Source organism: Falco biarmicus, chromosome Z (genome assembly GCF_023638135.1).
Source record: "Falco biarmicus isolate bFalBia1 chromosome Z, bFalBia1.pri, whole genome shotgun sequence".
Taxonomy (NCBI): Eukaryota; Metazoa; Chordata; class Aves; order Falconiformes; family Falconidae; genus Falco; species Falco biarmicus.
In genome coordinates this window covers 10,843,899-10,871,471 of record NC_079311.1, presented here as the reverse complement: position 1 = coordinate 10,871,471, position 27,573 = coordinate 10,843,899, and the positions used below count along the sequence as shown (strand labels likewise).

The window sequence follows — 27,573 nt, the reverse complement described above, 5'->3', positions numbered from 1 at the left end:
ACCTTTTGCTGGGTCTGTAATTGAAGACATACTTGGGACTGAATTGTGAGGGTTAAGCAGCAGAAGAAGGAGATTTCTGAATTTGCAATTGCATCATAGCTGTCTTGTTTTTTTTAATACTGTACCTTAATTTTCTTTGAAAACTTTGATCACCATGAAATAATTCTCATTTTTTTCTTCGCTCACTCTTCCCTGCCTCTTTATTCAGTGATAGGAGGCTAGATGCACTTGTTGTTTTGAGGTTGTTTTTTTTTAAGTTGGAAAACATTTCCTTAATTGTTATTTTATCAGATAGTATGTCAAACTGATTATCTTACTTTCCAGTGCTTTCATTTTTCTTCTGAATAGTTTCTGCAGCCACAGATACCTTGCAGATCTGTAGATAATACAGGAACATGGAGGAAGCATGTTTTTCCAGTGGTATTCAGGAGGACCTATTCTGAATATCACTTTGACAGGGGGTTTGTTGTGGAATTGTCACTTACAGAGCTAGGCCCTCAAGGTAGGCAAACTTCTCTAATGAAAAACAGCTGCATATCATCAATGCTTAAAAGAAACATCTTTTTAATCTACTAATGCTGGCCTGCTTTTACTGATTGAAGTTATGGCTAAAGACTAACCTTTTAAGTTGGTGACTCTTCAGGAGTAAGATCTGTCTTGAGCATTGGTTTCCCCTACCATTGTTTCCTGAAAATAAAAGTAGAACAAAGAGAAATTCTGTAGTGATGATGCCAGAAACCCTTGTGAACTCTCTCTCTACTGGTTTATGCCAATCAAATTTGTGATACATGTCAATGCACTAGTTTTCATACAAGGGTGCCGAAATCAGCTGTGCCATCTTGTTCTGAGAGACTGAAATCAGAGTGGTTTTTACTTAGGAAGTGAGAACACCCCTCCTTATGATGGCATACGTCTTGAAGCCTTTGCTTGGTTTTTAGTCCATTTTTTCCCAGGTGAGATACCCATGTGAATTAAACAGGTTGATTTTTGTTTTGTCAGCTTAGTTGGCAGCTGGGAGGTTAGTTCTCCAGAATTTGCTGTATAGTGTCTGTTGTGCCTGGAGGTCTGCACTGCTCTGTGCTTTGAATTTCCCAGCTCTGGAGGAAATCCATGCCCTTCAGATACCCTGGCTTGATGTTACATTGAGTTCTGCACACTCAGTCCTGTACTCTTAACAGGCCATGTTTTCTTTCTCTTTGGACTTTTATTGCACTTTTTTTATTTTCAGTTGTGATCACAGACAGAAAAGACTGGGTGGGAACATCCACCAGCAAACCCAGCTGTTCACTGAAGATCACCCAAAGCTCTCGGGGTTTTTCATAGGTTGATGTTTGGATGGGGCATAAATATACAACTAACAACCAACATATTTATTGCTGCTTGTGTGTGAAATTGGTGCTGCATCTTGCCCACCTATCCTCTCTTACCTATTTAGGCATTATTTGATGGGTTTGTGTATCAGGGTGAAACTTGCTTTTCAGTGGTGCTTTTCAGAAATGCTTGCTTGGCAGCAGCTGAGAGAACATTTGTGAGTGGCATTGTTGTTCACGATGCATGTCCTGATTCTGAAAATCTCACGCTTTTGTTAAAATTGTGCTACCATCAATGTCTATTGGATGCCATGAACAAGGGTCAAAAAAGGGAGGCTACAGAAACAGTAGCTACTCTGAATAATCACTAGCTGGGTTGTTAGATACAGGGTCAACATTCACCCATTTCCTCCCTTTTTGGAAAACCTGCAGTGTTCGTAGCCTGTACGTTGTTCACTGTCAAAACAGTGCTGAACACTGTTGTCAACAGCCAGACCTCCTTACAGTCAGTAACTGCCTAAATCACCTATAACAACGATGAGGGCAATTCCGTGCATTTGCAGGGAATGTAGCGTCCTTCACATGGTAGTCTTTTTTGTGCTGCCTTTTTTTTCTAATAAGCAAGTGGATCATAGTCTGTCCGTCCTCTTGAAGTACAAGATAACTTTCCCTACGCAGGTGGGTTTCTGTGAAGAGCTGCTCTGTTCAGTAATCCAAATGGGAACATTTGAATAAGATTTCAGCATGAATTTTCATAGAGGTTTCTTGTGCTGCTTTTTACTACTTTGCTGAGGCACCAGTGAATTCAGAATCCTGCTTCACCATCCATCAGTTTAAATCAATCAAAGGGAGAGGAGGAGGAGAAAAAAATCCAACTTTGATGAAAACATACATACTGAAAAGGCAGTTGTATCATATTTATATTCTGCTGTGTGCTTCTGTCACCCACGCTTGTAAAATACTCACTGACAACAAAATGAAGTACATTTAATTTCCAAATACGCAGTAATTTACTGTATTTGCTGAGTAATTACTGGTAGGTCTTCTTTGATAACTTATTTTTCTTCTTATTCCAGCCCTTTTTCCATTCCTTGTGCATGGAGGGGGGTGTTTAATAATACACAAACTGATGAGTAACTCAGTTTGTATTAGCTATTTGTTTTTAAATTGACTGAGATACTTAGCAAGAAACTTAAAATGTAATTTCGTAAAACACAGCTGGGATTTTTGGAGCATCCCATGAGAACTATTTATGGGAGAAAGGAAGAGTATTGAAAGAATGAAGAGTCATTGTAAATATGTGCCTTTTCTTCCTTAAAACACCTAAATTGCATTCCTTTGTGCTCAAACCTTGCTTGTAATACCAATTAAACATGCTCAGTAACCTGTCAGAATAACACAGGTCTGGTGGCAATGCTATTCTTGGATGAATGAAGCCAGAAAAGGAGTCTCGCCTTCTCAGAGTAAACCTGCTATAGAAATTCACACTCTCCTATGCTAAAAGCCATTTGTACTTCTCAAGAGTGGCCTTGGCCCTGCTTATGAAAGCTGTGCCAGTTCAGCCAGCAAACCTGAGGACAATAAGGACAGGACAGCTTGCAAAACACAGAGCTATGGGATGACAGCCCCAGTAGACTGCATAGTGCCCCAAAAGGCCATTTGTTCCTTTGTAAGGATTGTGCCCACTGGCAGCTTTGAGCATGACTGTGCTCCTGATGAAGAGGAGCTGTGGGGAGATGTCTTAGCAGTCACCATGCTGGGAATACTGTTGTCAGAGTAGAGAAAATACATGTGTGTGTTGAACAGGAGTGTTTGCACATCTTTTTATTATGACTTAATATAGTTAGCTCAAAACCTTTGCTAGGTTGCAGAACCATTGGCTGTAGCCTACCAGGCAGAAAGTGGAACAAATTAAAGAACTGAGTGTGAAAAACTGATTGACGGTGATCATCTTTGCAGCTGGGGTATTCAGGGATTTGAATTCAGAGTCAAGAAAGGGGGCCCTGGGGTCTGCCTTAAGAAATATGTGGTAATAGTTGGCATGTTTCTTAAGCAGGACCAGGTCAGTCAGAAGATGAGTCTGCAGCTTTATGCTTCTATACACTGGGCTGAGTCGAAGAAATTTCAGGTCTCCCCAGTGCAGATGTAAGCCACAATCTTGATCAAGGTTTGACATCCTTGCATCACTTGGACAAATTAGTCTTGGTTATCTTGAGAATACAGGGAATATTATTTGGAAAGACATGAGAAGATGTAACACAGTTGTCAGTCATGAAAGCCATCAGGAGCATGTAATGCCTTTCAGCAAATAGGATACCAGAAAAAATAAAATACTAGTAGTCAGGAAACATGCAGCTTCCTGATGCTTTCATTGAGATCCTGCTACTGGCTGGCTGCATGAGGTTGTGTACTCCAAATGCAGACACAGTATGCAGATGTACAGTGGTGTCCTGGCTACAGGTTTGCTGGTTGATTTTCTATACTGATGAGCATCACAGAGCAGCCCTTTGTAGCAGCCTGTGGTATTGAGGAAACTAGAGGTGAGTCATGGGTTGTAGCAACCACATGGCTACTGTGAGGCTGCCAAAAACACAAGAGAAAAATCATTGGTACATAATCATTTCAGGCACTGCTACAGCAGTGAGTGGATAGAGACCATTGTTTATGTGGGGTTGTTGCATGTCGCATATAGTACATCTGTTTCTGCTTTCATGCATGCCATTGTGCATGAAGCCAGTGACCTGAGAAACTGATCTGAGATGTGAGAAACAACTTGGAAATTTTCAGGTATCTTAGGTTAGATAAGGACAAGGCAAATTAAAAGAAAAAAAACCCCGAGAGGTTTGTTGATATTCACCTTGAGCTTAATACAGAAGCTGTAATGCCAGTGCAGAGATAGCATAAGGCTGCATTAATCTGTCCTGCCACCTGTCTTGGAGGAGATGCAATTCATGTAACAGCACCTGGCCCACCCACAGGCTTCGCTGAGTTTAGCTCACTTAGCGGGTATTGGAGCTGGACCATGTTCAATTTGCATCAGCTAACATTATGCAAGGCAGTTGCAGAATATAACTAATTCACAGGTGTTCAGCAAGAAAAGCAGCATCTGTGCTAAAAGGAATGATCTTTAAAGAGAAGCTGTTCAAGAGCTATATGCCAATCATTCACTTGTATGATTTGTATGAAAGTGGAAGAAATTTTGACTAGAAAGGTTAGTCTATGAATTTGTTTCTCTTATGCAGGCAGTTTCCATAGCAAAATAAAATTCTGGAAAATAACAGGTTTCTGCCAAAAATTACTCAGTTCTGAAAAGTTTTGGCCCAAAATATTGAGAAGAAATACTATGCATAAACAATTTTTTTTGCTGTAGAGGTGTTTTTTTGAGGGTTTGGTTTACGTTTACTTAAAATAGTGAACATTAAATGATCCACCATTTTGAGTTGCATTAGGGGTTTTTTTCTTTTTTATTTCCAGTTGAAAGTGTAAGGGTTTATCTGTTTTTCTGTGTTGTGTTAGTGTCTTGAGTTTGGCGGAGAACATTCTACTTTTGACTTTGCTACCTAGAGTAAGAGAAGGGATGTAGAGCTTGAAGTAACAAAAAGAGATTGAGGATCCACTAAACATCCCCGATGTCTGCTAATTCTGTTTGTGTACTTATCTGTGTTCATTAATTGGATTCTTACAGAGATTTTCTTGAGTTGTGGTTCTATGATGGGAATAAGAGCTAAGGTAGGAGGGCTGGGAGCAGGGAAGGAAATGGTTTTAAGCTGATGAATACCATAAGATGGTTTTCTTGCTAACAGGAAGACAATGGGGTGTCATTTCAGGCAAAATGGAATATTTTGTTGGCTTTGTAGCACTGTTCTATCTTTTTAGGGTTTGCAGCTTCTTTCTGTAAAAGCTTTGTTTTATTTACTCCAATTTTGAAAATACCTGTTCTAGCTTTTGACCAGAAGCATGTCCTCAGGCTCCTCTGCTTCTCTTTCCTTTGTATTCACCAGTTCCCTTAAGAGAAGGGAAAGCGCGCAACTGGTGTTCAACAGAGTGGCAGTGGTGTGAATTGGGTGGATTGTATTTACTTAGTATTGCCAGTGATTGCCCAGGAAGTGACTACATTTGTTCCTACAGGAAAGGGACCACCAAAGACAGATTTTCCTGCTGCTCTGTAATAGCTCTTGAAATAAAAATTGAGACACACTTTTTTTTTTTTTTAACTGATAACAATCTTGTTGCCTAAGTGTAACTTCAGACCTTAATTCTGATCACCACAAGTCATGAATAAGCTATTTGCTTGAAGAAATATTAACACCAAGGTAAACAAAGTATAACAGAAAGAGACCCAGGCTGGAATGACAAAAAATGAGTAAATGTCATTGACCTTATTGTACTGCAGGCTTTGTTCTCTAAATAGGAATATATAGGTCAAGGAAATGGTAAATAAACTTGCTGACATTTTTTCAATACTGATAGCCTGCATTTCCTGGCATGATAGTGTGTATTTTCCAGTACATAATGATCTTCAATTAATCTGCAATTGTTTATCCAGCCAAATGCTCATGTCTTTGGAATCAACACCACTAGGGTGCTCAAAGGAAAAACAAAGCTCATATGAGATCAGGTAATCCACTTCAAGAAGCTCATCCTGTAATATCTTTCAGCCCAGTAGCCCTATAAACATTCTTTCAGTGCTCAAAAAAAATTAATTAATATCAGATAATTGATGTTTGAAAACAATTAGTATTGATACTGTTAATTAATAGTTGACATAAACTGTATTTCATCTTAGGTTAAACAAAGTTAACTTAGGGATGGATGTTAGTACCATTCCTGGTGATCTGGAGTTAGGACAGAAGTTGGAATATGTTGTTCCTTCAGTATATGACTTTGAAATTTGTGTTACTTATCTGCATCTAGGACATCATCAATGCACAGATCATTATTATGATACTTGCTTTGGAAATGATTGTGTTACTTGTCGCCATACTTCTGGTAGTATCTCAAAATGTTAGTCCATGATGTCAGTGTCCAGACAGCACTTTCTCTTTGGTCTCTGGCTGATGCAGCACTGCAAAGAGAGACTGATAGCCAAAGGGGAGAATATGCTGCTTTCGTTAGGAGAATATGGCAGTGACGGTGATGCACACGCACTGACAGAAGTTTTCCACAGTGGACTTCAGTTCAGCATTATCAGGAAGGAAACGTCTGACCAAATTTGCAATTTGTTTGGGGTTTTTTTTAGGGATTTTAAGAAGTTATTTTTTATGTTACACTTTTTGATACTAGAAATAGGTATTTGACTAGTTTTACAACAGACTTTTTTTTTTTTTTTTTTTTGCTCTCTAAGTCTTCATTTGCTAACCAGAGCTCACCTTGGCTAGCATACAACTTTGTCGTCTTTAGTAATTTCATCTTGGGAAACTAACATCTTCATAACACTTTCTAAAATTATTAATGTTGCCATCCTTTTATAATGGTGAGGCTTCATTTATCGTAAGAAGAATTCCTCCTCTGGCTTCATTTATACAGAAGAGACAGTTCCTGCTTTTGTCAGGTACTTGGTCTGATGGATGTGTATCACAGTCTTTAAAGGTGATTTAATCTGGCCCGAAGTTATTCATGGGGTTCTTGGTTGAATAACTCAGTGAAACGGCTTCACAGATCAAAAATGTGTGCACCAGAGAGCAGAGGTTTGGTTGCATCGCTCCTTTTATGGGGCAGGAAAATACACTTCTAAGTATGAGCAATATGAGTTGCAAAGACAGGACTAAAGAAATGGTAACTGTCAAAAGAACAATTTGTTTAGTTGAGGCTACTTTTCATTATTCTTTTGATACATATTTGTCAAGCTCTTAAGTTCCTGCTGCGATCATGCTGATTCTTGATTCCAAGATGTTTGCTGTGGTATAGAGGACTAGCAAAACAGCTGTTCAGCTTTAAATCCCATTACACAGGTCTCATAATAAATTTTACCAGCACACTTGCTATTTGCAGTGATGTGATGTGGAATGATTTTAAAAAATGTTACTGCATTGTGGAACAATAAAAAGCAATCATTTTAAAACTGCCATTCCTTTTTCGTGTTACTATTTACCTTGGTGATCTTCAGCAGAAGCCAGCCAATGGTGCATGTAATTAAAAAAATAAATTAAAAAAAAAGGAAAAGGGGAAAAGTCTTTACCTCTGTTATAAAGCATTCAACAAGAGAAATAGAAAGGAATAAAATCTACAATGTTTTGTGAGGAGACTAGCATGAGTTAGAGCAGTAAATGGTATGTTAATCAGAACAGAGAGCACAGTGAGCATTTCAAGTAAAGCTCATACCAAACCACAGGACAGAAAAGCACATTCTGATATTTTTGCATTCTGCACCTCAGTTAAGAGGTAGAGTGAATATCTAAATGGGTTTTGATTGGCATTTGATGGCTCTGTGAGCAGAGAGAAGGAGAGGTGACAGGAGGTCCGGGTACCCAAGTCCTAGACCTCAGGCTTTTTTGGGTTTTCTTTATGTGGTGCTTTGTCCCTTGTCAGCTCCTCCACCCTCTTGTAATAGAAAAAGAAGACCTTTGCTCTGAAGCCAGATGTGTGAGGTGTCCATCTCAAGACTCATACCAGTCATGTTCATCTCCTTTATCGTGCTCAACAACATTGCATGTACCTTAACTGCAAACTTTTTCTGGTTTTTATGACTACTGTGGTGTGACTCTGAGTCATACAACTCATCTGGGATTTGTTTACTCATGTGTGTGCAGTGGCAAAGCCTTCAACACCCTGGCTGGCAAGAGTGGCATAATTTTCAGGTTTGTTCCCAGCTTGGCTGCTGGAGGAGTCTGATGTTCTGTGCCCTTGCTTGGGTGTCCACCCTTGGCCTTCCTCAATATACTGGTCTTCTCAATCCTTATTTACTTTTGTGTCTTACAGTTTTAATTTTATCTACCTGTGATGATGACAGAAGGGGGAAACTGAAACTTCTTCAGTAATTGCATTGTGTCAGGAAAGTAAACTGAGATTACTTGCAATCTTAAGTATTCATTAAGGCATTCGTTGTAGTAATTGCAGTTTTGTTTTAAGACTTAATAGCCTCAGTGAGAGACTCAAAGTTTTGGCCAAATCATCAGTGATTCACAGTTGGTACTTCTAAAAAAAATTATTTGCTTTTAAGCCTTCAAACAATTCTGCTGCTGGAACATTTTCCTGATGAGTTGTGGAGTGCAGGATGTAACAGAATTATTTCAGTTCAGGTGTGTGACAGATGGGAATTAGAAACAAATTTTCAGAACGTCTCTCTCCCGCTGCATTAGTGTAGCAGAAGCAGTTCATGCCCTGTTTTATCAGTTTGCTGTAAACAGTAGCGGAACAGTTGAGCAGTGACGGCTTGCAAACAAATACTGAGGTGCTCGGAGGGTACCTGTTATCCTGAAAGTCATGCAAAACGAGCGCAGTGTATTGATGTGTGACAAATACAGGTTACTACAGATACAGCTGGACTTTCAGTGGGAGGGCAGAAGGCAAGTGATATGATGTAAAGTAGAGGTAAAGAAGGAAGGGAATGAAATGGTGTAAATGGTGGTCATTCTGTGAGCATCAGTAGTTGTTAAGTGTTATGGGAATGAGAGTTGGTCTCTGTTGCCATCCCATTTTCTTTATACCTTCCAGGCTGAGGAGAAGATGGGGTTCCCCCACTTGGTTCTGGGCTCTATACTTGGAGTCTATACTCACGCATGTTTTGACGAAGAATGTCATATCTCTAAACCAGTCCTATATTGCAGGGCTGTTATATCAGGATTAAGGCCATGCAGCTTCTTACTAGTGTGTCTACAGCACTTTTAGCTCTCCTCTGCTCTGCATTTGGACCATGCTTTTGGTTTGACCTCCTGTGCAAACGGGCAGGGAGTTTCATCCGCTCGCTTTTTAAACACTGTAATGTGTGTCCTGTCTCAGGAATAGCTTCTAAAAAGGTATTAGAGCTTTATAAGCATCTTGCAGAGAAGTATACGTTTCTTTCATCTCTCTTTCTGTCTATGCGTGAAGGTACAGTTCATGGTACTGATCTGTTGACAGTAGCCTGGTTTGTTGCAGACAGTGGAGTTATACAGGTTTATAGCAGAGGATGGCATGTTTTGTGATTTAACCCTGGCTGGCAACCAAGCACCATGCAGCCACTCGCTCACTGCCCCCCAGGTGAGGTAGGGGAAAGAATCAGAAGAGTAAAAGTGAGAAAACTTATGTGTTGAGATAAGGACAGGTTAAGAGGTAAGGCAAAAGCCGCGCACACAAGCAAAGCAAAGCAAGGAATCCATTCACCACTCCCCGTGGGCAGGCAGGTGTTCGGCCATTCCCAGGGAAGCAGGGCTGTGTCACGTAATGGTTTCTTGGGAAGACAAACGCCATAACACCAAATGTCCCCCCCCCCATCCTTCTTCTTCCCCCAGTTTATGCATATACTCAGCATGCTGTCATATGGTATGGAATATCCCTTTGGCTGGTTCAGGTCACCTGTCCTGGCTGTGTCCCCTCCCAATTCCTTGTGCTCCTCCAGCCCGCTCACTGGCAGGGCCCAGGAAACTGAAGAGTCCTTGGCTTAATATAAACATTACTTAGTGACAACCAATACATCAATGTGCTATCAACGTTGTTCTCACACCAAATCCAAAACACAGCGCTGCACCAGCTACTAAGAAGAAAATTAATTCTATCCCAGCTGAAACCAGGACAGCATGTCTCACGTGAAAGTTGGAATATAACCCTGTGCAGGTAGCCTATGTTTTATGTACTACACAGTATTGGGTGTATTGAGTAGGGTGAAATTACACCAAATAGAAAAGTAATTTAGTTTCTTTTTCATTTCTGCTTTGCTTCAGTTAAGCAGTGATTAATGCAGGCACTCAAAACTCTAATGGCTGTATTTCCTTAAAATGGTTCATTTTTAAGAAATCTTGATTCTGCTAATCAAGTCTCAACTCCCATCTTGGCCGTTGTTACAGCCCTGAAAATGAAACAATAAATTGCAGACTGAAATCTGTGGCTATCCACATTTCAAATTAAATGCTAGATCTTTTGATGTCAGCACATTCACATTTTGAAGAAGCTGTGCTGCAAGAGGTTTCTCAGACCACCTCTCCCCTTGCTGTTGTGATGCTTTTTCACAGAATTTGATAGAACTTTGATTCTCTTGAACTTAATGGCAAAGCTTCTACAGATTCCATGGGATCAAGGTTTGACTAGTATTTGCAAGTGCTGTAACCTCCACAGGACTTAAGTTTTGTCTTGCTTAACATAAAAATGGCTAAAGCTTAAAATAAATAAATAAATGGACTATCTCACCTTGATTTCAAGTGTTTTCAGGGGACAGTTTCACAGTACAGTTCTTGTGTTTGTTTGTAAGCACTTATGATGTATATGCTGACATGCAGTGAACACCAATTTATTAAGGCATTTCTCTTCCAGTCAAATATGTGTTTGGCGGTTTTGAGTCAGCCCTCAGTGTATGCACAACTTGTCTTTTTTTTTCTGCCACCTTGCAGTCCGCTTTGCTAGCCTTGTCTCCCAGTCTCACAACCTAACACAAAGACAATCAAATCAAATTAGCTTCTCTGACACAAAAAAAGACCTGGAGCTTGCTGCTTGCTCAAATATGTAGTCTTACATTGAAGACCTGCTAACACTGAGACACTTCAGGAAGTTTCACTTGTTGGTGATATGGCCAGAAAGCAAATGGTGGGCAAATAAATTAGGTTGATCAAAGTAGAAAGGATGGCTACTCTAATGCATTTAGGTCGTGAGTCTTTACCTGTCTGTCCAGGGACTAGGAAGAAAGAGTAGGTTAGTTTATTAACCTGCAGTCTACTACTGCCTACTAAGCACCTGGAGGCTGCTGCTGTCAGGTGGGATATTGAGTGTGATAATGACTGCTCTGATGCCTTTATACCAGTTCCAGTCTCTGTGACTGGAAATGCTGCTTATCTGCTTTTAAGTGGATACAGATCAGGTGTTCCAGCTCCTCAGATTTCCATTACCTACCTGCCTAATAAACATCATCCTGAACAGGGTACCAGGGAAGATCAATCATAATGTAGTCTTTCCAAGGTCGAGCTTGGCCAGGGCCTTGAGATGTGTTGCTATAAGTGGTATGTTTTGTCTAGGTGTGGATGTAAAGGCAGAGACTGGATAAAAGAATTAAAATGCTCTTAACAAAAGTGGTGCACATGTAACTGTGAGAGATGAGGAACAGTGTTTTTAGCATGCCTTTGACCATAGGACAGGCCAGGCTTCTGTAACACTCAGAGTTTCACATAATACAGAGAAAATTAGCCTGGAAATGAAAAGAACTTAATTAAAATGTTATTTTCACTTTGCTACCCACTTATTATCACAGCATAGCTGAGTTTGTTAATGAGGTATGCCAATTATAGATGTTTTCTTTCTCAAAACTGCAGGAGGAAAAAAAGATTTTAAAGGTTATATGCTTTGTCTTTTTTTGAAGAAGAAGCTATACTCCTTTTTATAGTGGCTCTCAAAAATAGGTTTTGATGAAAGAACAATTACCATGGTCAAAATGAAAAAAGAAAAAAAACCCCAACTTCAGTATTCTTTTAATGTATGGATTTTTAAACCAAATCCATTAAACTGAAATGCAGTTCCCTTCTGTGCATGATGAAAAGGAAAAAATTATAAGAATTCAAAATGTAGAAGAAAATGGTTATTATGTGAAATTTTATCATGTGCCATACAGTTTTCTCTCACAGATTTTTTCTAATACAAAAGTGTGTTCCTAAGTAACAGATTTCCTTTTTTATCATAAGGCTGTTAGATTAGTGGAGATGATGGTCATGCTGCTCTCACATAAACAGATGCTTCAATTAGGAGTATTAACAGGCCTGTGATCTTTGGATGAAAGGTGAGAGAATATTCTGACACTCAAGGTTTTTTATCATCTTTGCTGTTCCTTGTGAGGATGTGTTTTCATTTTTTGTCTGAAAGCCTGCTTTTTGACCTTTCTCAAGCAGCCCCATGAAGGGCTGTGAATTTTGTTTTCTGCTTCCAGTCAATATCTGCCTTCTGCAACCTCAACTGCATGCACGCCTGGCTGGGCAGGCAGGGCCATGGTCTGCTATCTGTATCATCTATGTGCAGGCTTGTAAAGCAGAGCAGAACTTAGCCCTTTGGATTCTCTAATGGATTTCGCTTGCCTTTGCCATGGTACTCATTCCGACTATGTTACAACCTCACCCTGAACCCTTTCGCTGCCCTGACCTTCTACCCTCTTACTTTGCCTCTCTCTGGAGAGGCATCAAAGCTAATCTCTTCTGTCCTTTTGACTTCATAGTACAGATTTATTTGCATTATCTTTTTACAGTGATAGCAAAGCTAACATCTACAACGCATCTCACTTAGGCTATGAAATGTTTCTATTTCACCACAGTCACAGTAGAGTGGTCTACAGGTGTCAGGTGAAGCAAACTCTGGGTGTCCTTTTTATTCCCTAAACCCAAAAGAGGGAGAGTGGCACCAGTGATGACTGTTTCGGTGATGTACAGCTAGCGGTGCTTTTTCACCCTTTTCATCACCCCTAAAAACATTTCACAGGAAATATTCCTGCAGCCAAGCAGAAGCTTAAAAGTGAGATTATTTGCTTTAGAAATGCATTTTTTCAGAGATTTGAAGTTTCTTGGTTACAGTTTCTATTAATTTCTGTGTGCTTGAGTAAGCTCAGCATGTAGCAAAGAGAAGGATTAATATACAGGGGTGATTTTTACTGTCCTCTTCTCCTTGTTACTACTGTGCTCTGTTCCTCTGTGACCACTGTCCAGACAAAGCCTCCTGAGAGACCTGTCTCCTTGTTTCACTCCAGCTTCCAGCAGCTAGCTCAGGTGGAAGTAACCACTTACAGTAGCAGTAAAAGGATCATCAAAATGAAGGAATATTTACCCTGCTGCTTGGGTGGTTTTGGTAGTGTCCGAGGAGGTACCTTGAACCTGGTTCAGGTATATGTGTCAGTGCTGAAGTTGCTGGGATGGTTGATGTGGAGACAGCCTGTGGTACCTGCAGCTTGTGGTTCTGTGCAAAGCCACACGGTGCTACACAAGGTCACATGAGCTTGGGAACTAGGGCCGCTGTAGTTGCATTTCCCTGGACAGGCAAAATAACACTAGTGAAAAGCTGATGGTTGAACTCTACCTGTGACCTTTTTCTGTGACACTGCTGTTGGGTTGAGTATCCACATAGGACAGTGGTGGGAGCCTTCATATGGAAGGTGGGAGAGATGAGATGAAACTTCACCTGCCTGACACTGCCTTGAATACAGGCCATCTCAAGCAAAGGCAGCATGCAGTATGTGATTTGAGGTGAAAACAGAGCAGCCGTATCTCCAAAACTCTTTCTCGGCTCCCCTTTGCAGCTTCAGTGTGCTGTAAGCATGCCCCTAGGTCTCTGGCCCTGCACCTCAGGCAGGACAACAGCTAGTCTGAGGACACTGCTCAAAGCAGCCCCAGCCATAGACCTGCTCTAAACATATCTGCCCAGGTAAGGGAGGTGTTTGCAGGAATGGGAGCCCAACAGGGTGCATCATAGCTAAGCACAAGTTTTGAAATGGACCCCAGAGACCTGCAGAGGACATCTTCCCAAGAGCATGGTGAATGTAGGAGCTAGTCCCACAGAGGTGGATTTTGTCACGCGCTCTGTCCTGATTTAAGCAGTAAGCAACAGGGTACAGCAGCCCTTGAAGGTCATCTGAATGCCATTTCTGGGTAACTTTCTTGTTTGACAGTGCTCACACTACATTTGGCTTACAATTCAGCACACCTTGGATTGCATCAGACCCTTGAAGTCTAATCCATTATGTCTGATTAAATTTAAAATAAAATGTTTCCTCCTTTTTGGCAAGCTTCATGACTGGCATTGTTTTGCAAGCTAGCAAGTAGAAAAGCAGGTGGTTTGCTGCATCTGTGATGAAAACCATTGCAAGGAGATGTTTGTTTCTTGGAGAGGACATCAGATTTTTCAGTTAACTGATAAAGGCCCAAATCTCAGTCAGGAACAAAGCTTCATTGAGGCTCTGCCAGTTTAACCAGTAGAGCACAGCCTTGAGGATCCAAGAGCTCAGATCCAAGGCCACGACAGGTTTGTAAAGAAGAAGAAAGGGTGGGGTAATATTTTGGAGAGAGGGAATGAGAGGGTTTGCAAGGAAAGCATATGGCATAGGCTAAATTGCTTACTATCCACTTTCTCATCAGTCTCCAAGGATTAGCTGCTTGATTTAATCTTAGATCTTGCATGAGGTTGTTAATCTGGCTAATTACTTTGGAAGTTTCTGTGTTGCCTAAGACAGAGATATAAATTGTGGCGCTCACTTCTAAATATATGGATAATAATAAAATCCTGTATCATAACCAAACCTTTGCACGTTGTTTGGAAGTGCGCTCATCAGAAATTCACCGTGCCTTTCTAAAAGCTGCTGTTCCATGTTCAGCCATCTTCTGTAGCACACAGGGTTAATAGAGGGCTTTAAACCAAAACTGTTGTTTGTTGCTGTGTTGTGTGTTTGTAGAGCTAGTTGGTAAGAGGTGAAAGAAAATCTCATGTTTCGATGTGAAATACAAGCATTAGCATCAGGTGAAGCCTTCTGCTGTGTAAGAAGATCAGGAAAACAAATGGTGAGGAAAGCAATGATTTGATCCAGTCAGATTTAATGTGATTTTGATCAGACCACTGACTCACACAGAGCACTGGATGATAGGATGCCACCTGGGACCTGATATTTGATGTGCTAGTTCCTTCACTCAAGTGGATGCCCAAGAGTGGTGTTATGCGCTTCTCAGTTTCAGTACAGGTTCAGGATCTTGGTCTCTGGCCTGTTGTCCTCTTTATTCTTCTAACCATCCATGAGATTCATTAGATCCACTGAACTGCCATATTGTCTGGTCCAATTGTTTTATAGGCTCCATTCCAGAACTCCGCTGCTGAAATTTCTTTTACGTTGGCTGCACTGGGGTTGCTTCCTGTTCCCAGCAGTGGTGAATTTCATCTTCATCATGTATTCTGCACTATACTTATATTGAAATATGTTACATTTTTAAGAGTCCATAACATGTCATGTTAATCTCTTCGTTGCGTAGCACAACTGAAGCCCCATTGGCCTCAATGCATATGCTTTGGGTCTTTGACTGCATGGCATTACCAAAACCAAATATAAAAATATATATAAATGAGTGGGTGCTTTTTTACCTGCTGTTATTTCCTGTAACTTCTTGTATTTTTTTCTCTCTATAAAATCTTATTTAAGTAACCTTCTAAGACCATATTCTTAGTTGTATAGAAATTGAGACATACAAAAAGAAGGGTCCAAGCTCTGGTGACTTCCATAGTGTAGAGGTAGCCTAGGCTGTGTTTTCCATTGCAGTTGTGTCCAGATAGACCGGTGATACTGTACAGAGACTGATTAAGCAGAAGACTGCTCCTTGTAGTGCACATCTGTTCCACCATTTATACTTGGCTTGGTTGCACGGAAAGGAGATCTTGGGGAATGGTAATCCTTAATTGTCTAGGGGGAGGAAGAGTAGATGTGATCAAAAGTATACACTACAACTTGAGAAGCACAAGCTCAACTTCTAACTCTACCTTTGACCTTGCTAAATTGTGGGTGTCCTAGTCCTTTGATGGTAGTTGAGAGCTATCTTCATAGGTTTTGGCCTCTGAAAAAAGGAATTGCTACCAGTGTCTTAGCTTACAAGCAGTCATGAGGGCACACAGAAGGGAGAAAGTCTTCAAACTCTACAGACAGTAGCTATCTACAGATGCTAGTTAGAACAGAGTCCTTTTTTCTTGGCTGGGTTTCCTTTGGGTTTATTTCTCATTCTCTAGGGTTTCAGTTCTTGAGCATTGTCCCTGCAACTGTGAGTGAAAGAAGTTGCTTAATTTCACCTTCCTAATGGTAACACATGAGTCCAACAGCTGTAGCTTTAAAAAGGAGTCAGAAGTAGTGTAGTGTTTGTGAAATTGCAAGGTAGTTAGTTGCAACATAGGTAGCAGAAGGTGATGTTAAAGGTATCATCAGCCCAGAGTGCCACTGATGGATGTATGCACAGAATGAAGGCATGTATTGGAAGTTGGATTTTCTCCTGCATGATCATTTTCTTCTATACTGGCAAACACATGTCCATGTCCCACACAAGATGCAGATAAAAGCTGGCAACTTTGCTTTTTGTTGGTGCTACTGCTCTGTCTTGCTCTTCCTTCTTGTCCCTCTGCTTCTTGCTTCCAGAAACCACATATGCAAAACTCACTTGCGCTGCTGTTAATGTGAGAATGCTATATGCAAGGATTTTTTAAATGAGTATTCTAGACTACTCACTCTTGAAATAGTAGTACAAATCCAGCCTTTCTGATGAAAAAGTTATTTTTTGTTTAATGGCTTTTTGGAAGATAAATGTTTTGCTTTCGTTAGCAAGCATTCTGTTGTTTAAAAACTGACCATCTAAAGAACAATTTCCATCTGGAGCTGTACTCATTTTCTTTAGTGGTCCAGGCTTTTTAAACAGACTACATCCCAGTAATGCAGTAAGGCATCCAGGAAAAGGTACAATGCTGCCTATGCTGCCTTGGAATCGCACATACACGGTACGTCTGTAGAACATTGTTTCACCTCCAACTGTTTCAGCCCAAGGACTTTCCAAGTTGGATGTGATTTCTGTGTATGGAGGAGAAAAGCAAGCATATTTTTACTAGGCTTTAATTCAGTAGAGAGTGAGCCACATGAGCAGGTAGAGACAGGGAAATAGCTGAAGTAAATTTATCTTCAAATTGGAGGTGACATCCATGAAAAATGTTCTGTGCTTTTTTTTGCCAGGCCAAGCTTTGCTGGTCAGTGTATTCACAGCATTAATCACAACTAAAAGGTCCTGTGGGAAACCTTTTCCTCTGTGTTCAGAAATACTAATGAGGACATGGACTTAATGTTTTGTCCCTCTTTGGAGGGTTTGCTTGCTTCAGACAGGGAAGGAGGGCTGTCAATAGTGGGTTTTAACCCTGGAAATGAAGCAAGCACCTCCTGCTCTCAAGGTGTTTATATTACCATGCTGTTAAGGAGCCATGAGCATGAGATTGGCAGCCACTAACATTTCCAGTGGTAGAAGAGGTAGGCAGCTTGTAAATGGCTGGGCATGGAGGCAAAGGATGTGTCTGTGCTTTTAGCCAGGATCTAGGTTAAGAAGAGCAGCCTCACGTGCAAATTCAGTGATGAGAGAGAAGTGTGGTTTCATGTGGCATTTGCATGGTGGCACAGCAGAACTAGCAGTAATTCAGCATCTTTGGTCTTGTGTCAGAGGGCATTCTGTTTCCTCCTCCTGGGCAGGGAAGGGAGGAGGGACTGCACAGCACTGTCCAGGGAGCGCAGAGAGACCAAAATGTCCATTATAGGGCTGTGATGCTGCCCACCTAGGTGAACTCTTTTTGGTTTTTTTTTTTAGGTGCTGTGATCCCTAAAGCTCTGTGAAGAAACAAGTTGAATGTGGTTGCACACATGAAGTGGTCTGGTTTTCTGGTGTTTTGTGTGCCTATGCCTGGAGATTGAGTACAGTGCAGATCTAATTGCCGTCCTCACCTTGCTCTTCAGATCACAAAAGGCCTTACATTCCACAGCCTTGACTATGTAATCACCTCTGATGTGACCCCCTTATAAACAAATCCCAAATGATTTGGGGCCAGCCTGATTTATAGCCAAAGACCAAATGCCTAGAATGGAGCACTGGTTATTCTGGTTTTATCTCCAGTTTCTGGTTTGCGTTTACAATACTAACAGGGTGACAGAAAAGTTTTCTTGTCTCTTATTCAAACATTAGTATATCTGAAAGGCTCCATAAATCAGACATGTGTAAAGCCAGGCCGTTCAGATTAAATGATGAGAGCTGAAATATGTGCAGAAACTGTGTTGCAGACTCACTGCCATGTGAGCATGCAAAAGCCTGGGAGGCATTATTTCATCTGAACAGTGGCAAAGGGTATGTGTAGCACTGTGACTCGAGCATGTGCATGGAGCTTTGTGGGCAAGGTTTCCTGAAGCATCCAGCCTTGGCCTAACCTTCCTCACATAGCAACTGATGGCTTAGTTTGTATGATGCTAGTGCTCTAGAAAACCCTATGTAGAGAAGTATTGTCACAATAGGGGAGGACTGTCACTGTCATATTAGATTGTCTGATTCTTAACCATTGTAAGGGAAGACTGAACCAAGCACTCAGACATCATAGCAACAAGGGGAGAGAAAGATATCTGAAATCCCTGCATGGTAAATGCAATAGCACAGTATTATCAAAAGAAAGACCTCTTACAAAAGGTCTTCATTGTCAAGTAATAACGTAAAATATTCTGGTGTTTGGAGTATGGCATATTGAGATACTAACAATACATTAACTAACTGCTTGAATGCATCCTAACTTTAAACTTTGTGGCAGTGTCACTGGACTAAAATGGCTACATCAAAACCATGTTTTTTTCTTGAATTATGACCTTTGTAAATGGCAGAGTTTACAAAGAAAAATGAGTTACAAAAACAAATGGCAGAGCAAAACCAAGGAGAGTGTTACCACCTTCTGTTAGCTTTAACTGTGTTTCCTTTGAGATTTAACAATGAAGACACTTTTTTTTTTTCTATTAATCATCCCTAGCTGTGGCTGAAAATTGTGTTTGGTTTGAATGAAGAGTTCTTCAGGTCAGCACCAACTCACTGGTGTTGCAGTCATAGTCTTACTGTTGGGATCAGTACAGGCAATGCATGCGCTTGTGTTGCAAATCAGAATGGTCAGGGCTGGAAGGGACCTCTGGAGATCATCTGGCCCAACCCCATGCTAAAGCAGGTTCTCCTAGAGCAGGTTGCACAGAATTGCATCCAGGCAGGTTCTGAATGTCTCCAGAGAAGGAGACCCCACCAGCTCTCTGGGCAGCCTGGGCCAGTGCTCTGTCACCTTCAAAGTAAAAATGTTTTTCCTCCTATTCAGATGGAACTCCCTGGGTTGTGCCCGTTGCCCCTTGTCCTGTCCCTGGGCATCACTAAATAGCATCTGTCCCCATCCTTTTAAAAACCACCCTTAAGAGATTTGTATGCAGGGACAAGATCCCCTCTCAGCCTTCTCCTCTCCAGGCTGAACAGGCCCAGCTCTCTCAGCCTGTCCTCATCAGGGAGATGTTCCAGTCCCCTGATCGTCTTTGTAGCCCTCTGCTGGACCCTGTCCAGTAGCTCCCTGTCTCTCTTGAACTGGGGAGCCCAGCACTGGACACAGCATACCAGATGTGGCCTCACCAGGGCAGAGCAGAGGGGAAAGATCACCTCCCTTGACCTTGCCTTTGATACTTACACAAGACTCTTGTGAATAAAGCTACAGTGTTAATCTGTTCCTTGGCTTTTCAAGTAAGTGCTTGTAAGGAGGTAAGAAGGCAGCCTATTGCAATGTGAATTGTGAATAGGAGACCCCAGTTCCATTGAAGTCAATGAGTGAGGTCAAAAGCAAAACTTCCAGGCTCCTCCGCAGTCCTCATTAGGGCACACAGGCACTGCAAGCCTCCATGCGTACAGGTCAGGCAGAGCAGCTGCTTCAGTGGCTGCAGTCCTTATTTTGGCCAGTTCTACCTTCTCCTGCAAACCTGCAGCTCCTGTTTAGCTGCCTGCTCAGACCCGCATTGTTTATGTCAAATCCAGCAGCAGTGCAGTGACCAAAGGAGAATGTCTCTTAACTACAGAGACAAAACTTTGTAGTTCTTTTTTTTTCCCTTTGGTTGAATATGGCTGAAACTCAGCATGTTATGTCTTGAGCATAAATGGAAAGAAAATTGTTGCTATCTCTTTGCCTTGAAGACATGTCACCCATTCCTCCCTCCTTGTTTAAGGTAGTGCGATTGCGTCCATCTCGATGAGATAACAAAGAGCAAGGAGGTTGCCAAACTCTCCCATCTCCAGCTTTGGCAAAGATTTCCTGGGACTAGTGGATGGGGAATGGGAGAAGGGTGAGAGGGCTGTGACAGTGCTGGGGTGGCAGCAGGGTGGGCTGCCTGCCCTCCTCTCCCCTTAAGCTCCAGCAGGGAGGATGGGCAAGAATCAATGTTCTCAAAATCTAAGGCCAGGGAGTGAGTAGGCTGGGAACTGCTGATTCCTCCAACCCTAATGAGAGCCAGCCTGGGTACAAATAGCTGCATGGTTTAGCTGACAAAAATATGCCAACATTCATTACAAACAAGTCTTATAACAGTCAGCTTGATTTTTTTCCTTCTCCTCTCCCCTCAATCACATTCTTTGTAATATCTAAATAAATGTCTTAGCTCAGTTTCAGGATCTCTGCTGAAGGGAGATCAATGTCAATGTCTGTGGCTGGGGATGCCCAAGGCTGGTCATGGCTGGTCCCAGACAGCTCCAGCTGGCTCCAGGCCTGGTCTTCGGAGCTGTCTGGAGCTGGCCATGACCACCAGCCCTTCAGCCACAGGTACGACCATGAAAAAATATGGAAAAAAAAGGTAAAAAGCTGAAGGAGCAGAAGCGTGAGGAAAAAAGAGCGATAGGCAGGAGGGGGAAGAGCAAGTTATGGCAGGCAGCACCGAGCAGCATCTGAGGGATCTGCCCTGCTCCTGCAGTGAGCCTGCACTGGGGCAGCTTTCTGGCAGGTCCTGCAGCCTGGTGGGAGAGCCCAGGGCAGGGGCAGTGTGCGCAGGAGGGACTGGCAGAGAGAAGCCACCCTGCACTGCTCTGGGGGCCAGCGGGGGTGTGGGGGGTGTTGGTTTGGTTGTCTTTGTTTCTCACTGCTTATGTCTGTTTTACCTGGAAGATTAATTTCTGCCCAAGTCAAGCTTATTTTGCCCATCACTGTAATTGTCTTTCCCTTGTCTTTGCCTCAACGCTCAAGGTTTCTCATCCCATTTTCTTCCCACTGAGGAGGGGAGTGATTGGGAAGCTGTATGGGAATGTCTCCCTTTGCCAAGGTTAACCCACTGCAATACTCTGTCAAGGAAGCACCTTTAACTCTCTAAATAAATACCTCTTTCATTCTTAGTGGTTCTGTTAGGATACTGTAAAAATGTGATTTCAGATTTCCTTTAGCAGTAGGAAAAAATAATCTTAACTAAGCAAAAAACCTGCTGAATCGATCCACAAGACCCAGAGGATATGGTTCTCTCAGCTGCGTGAGGAAAATCAGAGTAGCTGATCTCAGTCATCTGTCCTGGCCTTTGAAACTAAAACTTCTGACCAGTGGCTGCCCTGAAAAATGTGCGTAAAGGCTGCCTGGGTCTTCAGGGGAAAAAGGCTTGTTGCTGATCTATGTGAAACTCTCTTCAGAAGTGCTTAAGGATTCGGTAAACGCTGGGAGTACAGAGGCAAAATACAGCCCCTTTACCCAAACTGTTAATGATCACAGAATGTCTTGTGTAGCTAGTTCATGGTTTAGGTGTCACTGATGTTTTTTTTTTTTTTTCTTTCATTCATTTTTTTAAAGAAAAACTTTCAGAAAAATACCCTGAAATCAAGAGACTTTTAAATAACAGATTTTGCCTTTTTATAATGCAGCATTAGATACAAAGCAAGCAGTGACTTTTTAAAGGCATACTTGCTCAGAGCAGTTAATTTTTGCTCCCCCTGGATCTGCCATTGAGGCTATGTCCTGGTTAGAGGGCAAGCTCTCTACTCTTATCTGAGCTAGGCAACAACAGGCAGACGCTGTAATGGTGGTGTTACTGTGCATGCACAGGGGGCCTGTACATAGATCTTTGTTCAGGCAGTGATGCATGTCTAAATGCAGGCTCTGCAGTCTCTCCCCTTTACCCTTTGGCGATGTTGCAGTGTGTCCTTTTGCAATGTGAATTACAGTCTCTCAGAGCTTGCAGGTGGAAGGAAAAGCAGTACGTAATCTTGGTGAGAGGTGTGGGTTTCCCACCAGGTGCCTGTCTGCATACTCACCTACAAGCCTGTTGTCATATTCTGTAATGCTAATAGGTAAACCCTTTGAAGTACTAAGTTTCAGCTTGAATACATACATACAAACCTGCTAACAGCCTCTATCAAAGTGTAAATTTCCAGAGGAGGTACAAAGTTTTTTGACAGTTGATGACAATAGTATACTATTTCAATCAAGAGGGAGTTCAAATGGGACTGCAAGCATTGCTCAGCAAACCCCCTTGGAACACAATGATAATAGAAACGTTTTCAGTGAGAGACAAAAAAGAGCACAACTACTGTAAATTGAAGCGATGTTGTAAAGGAATATCAATAGGACATTGCTAGCTTCTTAAGCTGCTAGAAAATAGTAACTTATTCAGGTCTCAAGTCACAGCTCAGGTCTCTAATCTCCTTCATCTCATTACCCTTGCTGAGTGAAAGATAAAGGAATTTCAAAGTTCAAAATAGATCCTCTGCTGTCACAATGGGGTAATGCCTTCTCAAATCTGAAGTGGAACATGTTTTAAGTTGGTCACTTTTTATCTTCAGACTTTGCTTGCCTTCAAATGCAAAGTCAGGCACCCGTCCCTACCCCTCTGTTGTTAAAAGAAAGTTTGACTGCATGTGGAGAAGCTTTTGCATCTGTTTGGGAATGTGAAATCAAGAGTGGGATGTCAAACCTTTTTTGTTTTGTTTTATAGCTGTATTTGGAGACAAGCACTGCACATTAAAAAGTCTCTGTGTTCATATTTCCATCCTTTCAACAATATAACGGAGTTTCTATGAAACTATGGTGAGATGCTTGCAGAGTGACAATGGGAAATAAAGTTCCAGTAAACTCTCATTACAGGTAGATACTCAATCTTGTAGTGGTATTCTTTTTTCTGTTAGGAAGAAGTAATGCATAATGGCAGGTTAGGAACAAGCATTACTGTGTTTTCAAGGTGGTAAACTGACTATTTTCAGTCTGGTCATTAATAGTAATTCAGTGTGTTCTTCATTGGAGTATTAGCCTTTCTTCCTAGCTTTGTTTCCATGCAGAAGAGCTATTTCTGGCTTTGAGAATTTTGCAAGTCCATAGACATAGCAGGTAAACCATAGCACTCCCATTGCATTGCTTTGGTTCTTCCACAGAAAAAACTCAGAGTGCTTTCAGATCCTCCACAAAGGTATATTAATATAAAAACAGTTTTAATATCAGCCTGCCCTTGCGAAAAACATTTAAAAAATCTGTGTTATCTTTAATAAATTCTTTTCTTTTTTTTCTTCCTTTCAGTGAACACTAAAACGTATTGGAGATTGTTCTAAACTGAACCAAACAGAGCCTCAGCCTTCGGTATATGTCCTAAGAGATCCAGGTATAACTCCAGTTATTTTTGTAAAGCTCTCATTGATTTTAGTGGGTGTTTTGTACCGTAAATAAAAGGTATATTGTGACCTAGAAAGAGTGAGTTACAGTCTTGCTGTGGCTAGGTGTAGACAGTTACCTGATCTTAGGATGCCTGTAAAATGCCTGGTACCAGACCTGTCAATCTTGTCTCACGTCAGAGCAGTAACTGACTGTAATTGGTTCAGTTTTTAGTTCAAGTCCCATCAAAAGAAAAGCAAAGTAATGCAAATGTTTTTTTAATTGCTGTGGTTTGGACAGGTGAAATCTTGCATTTTTCCTTGGCTTTAAAATGAGAGGAGCCTTTTCTTCTTGTACAGGTTTGTCACATAAAGAATTGGTTAAGGGGACAAACTTTTGAAGTTAAAAATCCTCTTAAACAAGAACAGATCCACAGCTGTGTCTTCTAGTTCTTCAAGGAGCCATGTCTCTTTTGTGTCTTTTGCCGATTTTCTTATAAAGAAAACCTTCTTACTCTGTATCATGGAAGAGATGCAGTGCAGCTAGCATAAGGTTGCACTTGTAGTTAAAAAAAATTTCCAGTCAAGTAACTAGATTAGCCAAGATAGAGTGGGATTTTTAACTGGCAACGGCCTTACTCTTTTGTGTTTGCCATTTCCTGTAATCTGAATTAACAGTTCTGAGCTTCTATTTTTGTGTCTGTATTGACTTTGAGACCCTCATTTTCTCCAAGCTGGCCATATAATTTTCAGAAATGCTTACACTGCTAAACTTTAGAACAAGCAATCACAGTAAAAAAGTCCTTGAGCATCAGAAGAGGCAAGGGGAATCCTACATGCTTTGTGGTCTTCCCTGAAGGAGAAATTGCTTGTGATTGAGAAAGGGGCGGGCTGGGTTTGTGGTACTAGATTGAAATATGGTTTTTCATCTTCCCTTTGGAAATGAAAAAACGGGAACAGATCAACACTGCCTGCTCCCTCTCAAGACAGGCCTTAGACAAGAAACCTCTCCAAGGTCTACTAAGACATTAATCATTCATGGACATGAGATTTGTCCTCACCTCTGCCATAAGAAATCCCATTTCATGGCTTTCTCCAGCCCTTGATTCCAGCCCCAGCTGCCCTGTTGTGTCCCTTGCAGCTTGGTGGCACCACTTTGCCTTGAGCACCACGAGGGGAAAGAACATCTCAAAATGCAGTCCTCTGTGCTAACCCTATCCTCCTGGAAGTGTAATGCAAGCCCCTTGTCCTCATGCCCACTCCTTGTTGGCTTTTGGCTTTGGGTGTTAGTTCATGCAGGCCAGTGCAATACACTGGTGACTGCCTGGGGTAGTACCACACATGTGTTTCCGTCCTGCTTTTGCATCAGAGGAGGAAGGAATTTTAACTTGGGATTGCTTTTTCTCATGCTCACATTTAAGCAGTGTAACTCTGCACTAGGGCTGTTGAAATGGAAAAGGGGAGAAAAAAGTATTTTGTATAGTTATGTATGGTTAACTTAGTCTTTCATATTTCACTTCAAGAAGAAAAAAATAAATCCATGTTGGTTATGTTACCTTCATTTTAAGACACCAAGAATCTTATCCCACTGATTTTGTTGGAAGCATATTCAAGTGCAGTATCCCTGGGCAGGTTATAAATTCTTCATGTTTCATTTGGGCACTGGATCTTCTGAATGGTATTTCATGAGAATTACCTGACAGTTAAAATACCTTTGATGAGGTCAATAAATGATAACATGGTGGGAGGATAACATACAACAGAATGGCTGTTGTGAGAAAACAAAAAATTTTGCATTTTGAAAATGACAAATTTGACTTCATATCCTCTTTGGCAAATCTGCAGGGCAAGCAAATGCAGCCAACAATGGCATCTGCTCCAGGGCTGACAGTGTGGGTCTGGCAACCAAGAACTGAATCCTTTTATTTTGTGATGTGTGGATTAGGTGCTTTTTAGCTGGTGCTTTTTAATTTTTTATTAATAAGGTGGAGTGTACTGCATTGAGAATGCTTCTTGTAGACCAGAATAAAGCAGTTTAAACAATGCCAGAAGTAAAGCATATTTTCAAAGCAAAGACCCAGCAGAAGATAGAGATCCGCTGAGTGTAAATTCTTTTTAAGCTGCACAGATGGCCCAGCCTCATAGCAGCAGCAGGTTGGTAACAACACTGTGTTTTCTTACGGTATAAACAGTGATGCTTAAACTAGGCTGAGGAGCAGCCCTGAAGGGAAACCCATTGCAAGCTGGGAGACGTAAGGAATGCAGTCAGTGCAATGTAGACAGTTGCACAATGGAGGTGTCATTCACAGCTTTTATATTTATAGACCCTGTTAATGAACTGTAATGATGAACTGCAGTTCAACAATTTTCCAGGAACCCGTAACGCAGCAATGGCAAGCAAATCTGTAAGACTCCTGATCTGACAGAGTCGTCTAGCCTTTGAAGAAGTTAGACTTTGGCAGTGTGCTGTACGCTGTAATCTTTTCATGATGAATATGCTTTGGGCACTGTGCCAGGATATAATTACTCAATATGATGAAGTAGAATCCTATCTATTTATCCTGTTGATGCTTCAAAACTCATCCTTTCATTTTATTTTCCCACATGCAAAATGAAATTTAATATGTGTTGTTATTTGAATATAATACCACAGTTCATGGTATTAAATAGTATATAAACATTTGCCAGTTGATAAGCTTATTGCTGACTGTATTTGAAATGCCTTAGTGGAAATAAAAAAGGAGGTCTGTTATTACTAATGGGTCTGTGTAGGAAAAAACCCCCGTGTCTCACACCAGTGAACTAACAGGTGGCTTAACAGGGCCATGATCTGAAACAGGACAGGCCAGAATACACTGATTAAAAATCAGCAGTTTCTCTCAGTCAATACAATAGCTTAGGGGCGACATAGTTTAGTTTTTCTTTTAACCTGAATGGGGCTTTACATTCTTTACCAATTACAGGATTACTGGGGGTTTTTTTAGAATGCAGAAAGTTGCTGACATTTAAAAATGAACCAGCATAGAGCATGATTTGCGTGCATTTTGTAAGAAACTGCAATCTCTAGCTTCAGTACAGCAATTGTTGGTCACAGTTAATCTGAACTCTTGTTTGCTTGCAAAATAGCTTAGTATGAGTATGCAGTGTCCTTATGTATTGCACACTTGCAAAGATTTTATTTGTTTGATGGAGAATACAGTGATACAACTTTCACAGAGCATGAAGGAACTGAGTTTTGTTCAAATACATGGGAAGGTATTTGTGAGAAAATCCCAAGTGATTTAAGCAAATGAGTTGATATAACATCTTTTAGTCACTTTCAGCTGTACCTTCCTCTCTAAATGTTTCCATCAAGATTTCCTGTGGAGTCCAATTTTACTCATGATGCCACAGTCTGGCTATTACCTGCTTAGACTTAAGTGCTTACAGTAACAGTGAAATTAGCATTTCTTACCTTGATGGCAGTGTAACCTGTCCTTCACTGTCATTTGCCTATAGTTCAGTAGTTTAGACAAGGAGCAAGATGTGTAACTGAGGAGAAACTTAAATGTCGCTGTTCCATGCGCTGGTCAAATGTAAGTAGAGAGGTGAACTTAACTGGACCAGAAAAGAGGGAGTACTGCTGTGTAGGGTGGGGTTTTCTTTGGGTTTCATTGTTTTTTGGAGGTGTGGGTTCCCCCTGCCCCGGAGAAGCTTTTTTTTCAGGCATTTTGAAAGAAAGGAAGCCTGTGTATTAAAAAAAATAAATAAAAAATACCTGACCTCAATTTAGAGGCTGTACAATAGCGAATATGTGCTGCATATCCATGTTTCTCCTCAGTATGATATGCATGTTTTTCAGCTTGAGTGAGAGTTTTTCTTAATGCTGTCACAACTCTCCTTTTAACTTTGGCAGTTGCCTCCAATGTGTCAGACAAGATAGGAGCAGTCACATAAGCAGGGCTGCAAAGGATTTGCTTTCTTTGTTGTTTCAGAGGGTTTTTCTAACCCAGGTAGTGGGTCACAAGAAG

The 27,573-nt window shown here is 41.2% G+C and overlaps 1 protein-coding gene across 4 annotated transcripts in view; it reads left to right on the top strand.

Annotated features, from left to right (window-relative positions):
- PLPPR1 (phospholipid phosphatase related 1) overlaps positions 1-27,573 on the top strand; it is a 135,364-nt gene that overhangs the window by 2,180 nt on the left and 105,611 nt on the right. For 3 of the 4 annotated variants that reach the window (XM_056325401.1, XM_056325402.1, XM_056325403.1), the window contains exon 2: positions 23,493-23,574. The exons of the other annotated variant lie outside the window; for it this stretch is intronic. The gene's annotated coding sequence lies outside the window, so the exon portion shown is untranslated. The remainder of the gene's footprint in view (positions 1-23,492; positions 23,575-27,573) is intronic. 4 annotated transcript variants of the gene reach the window in all.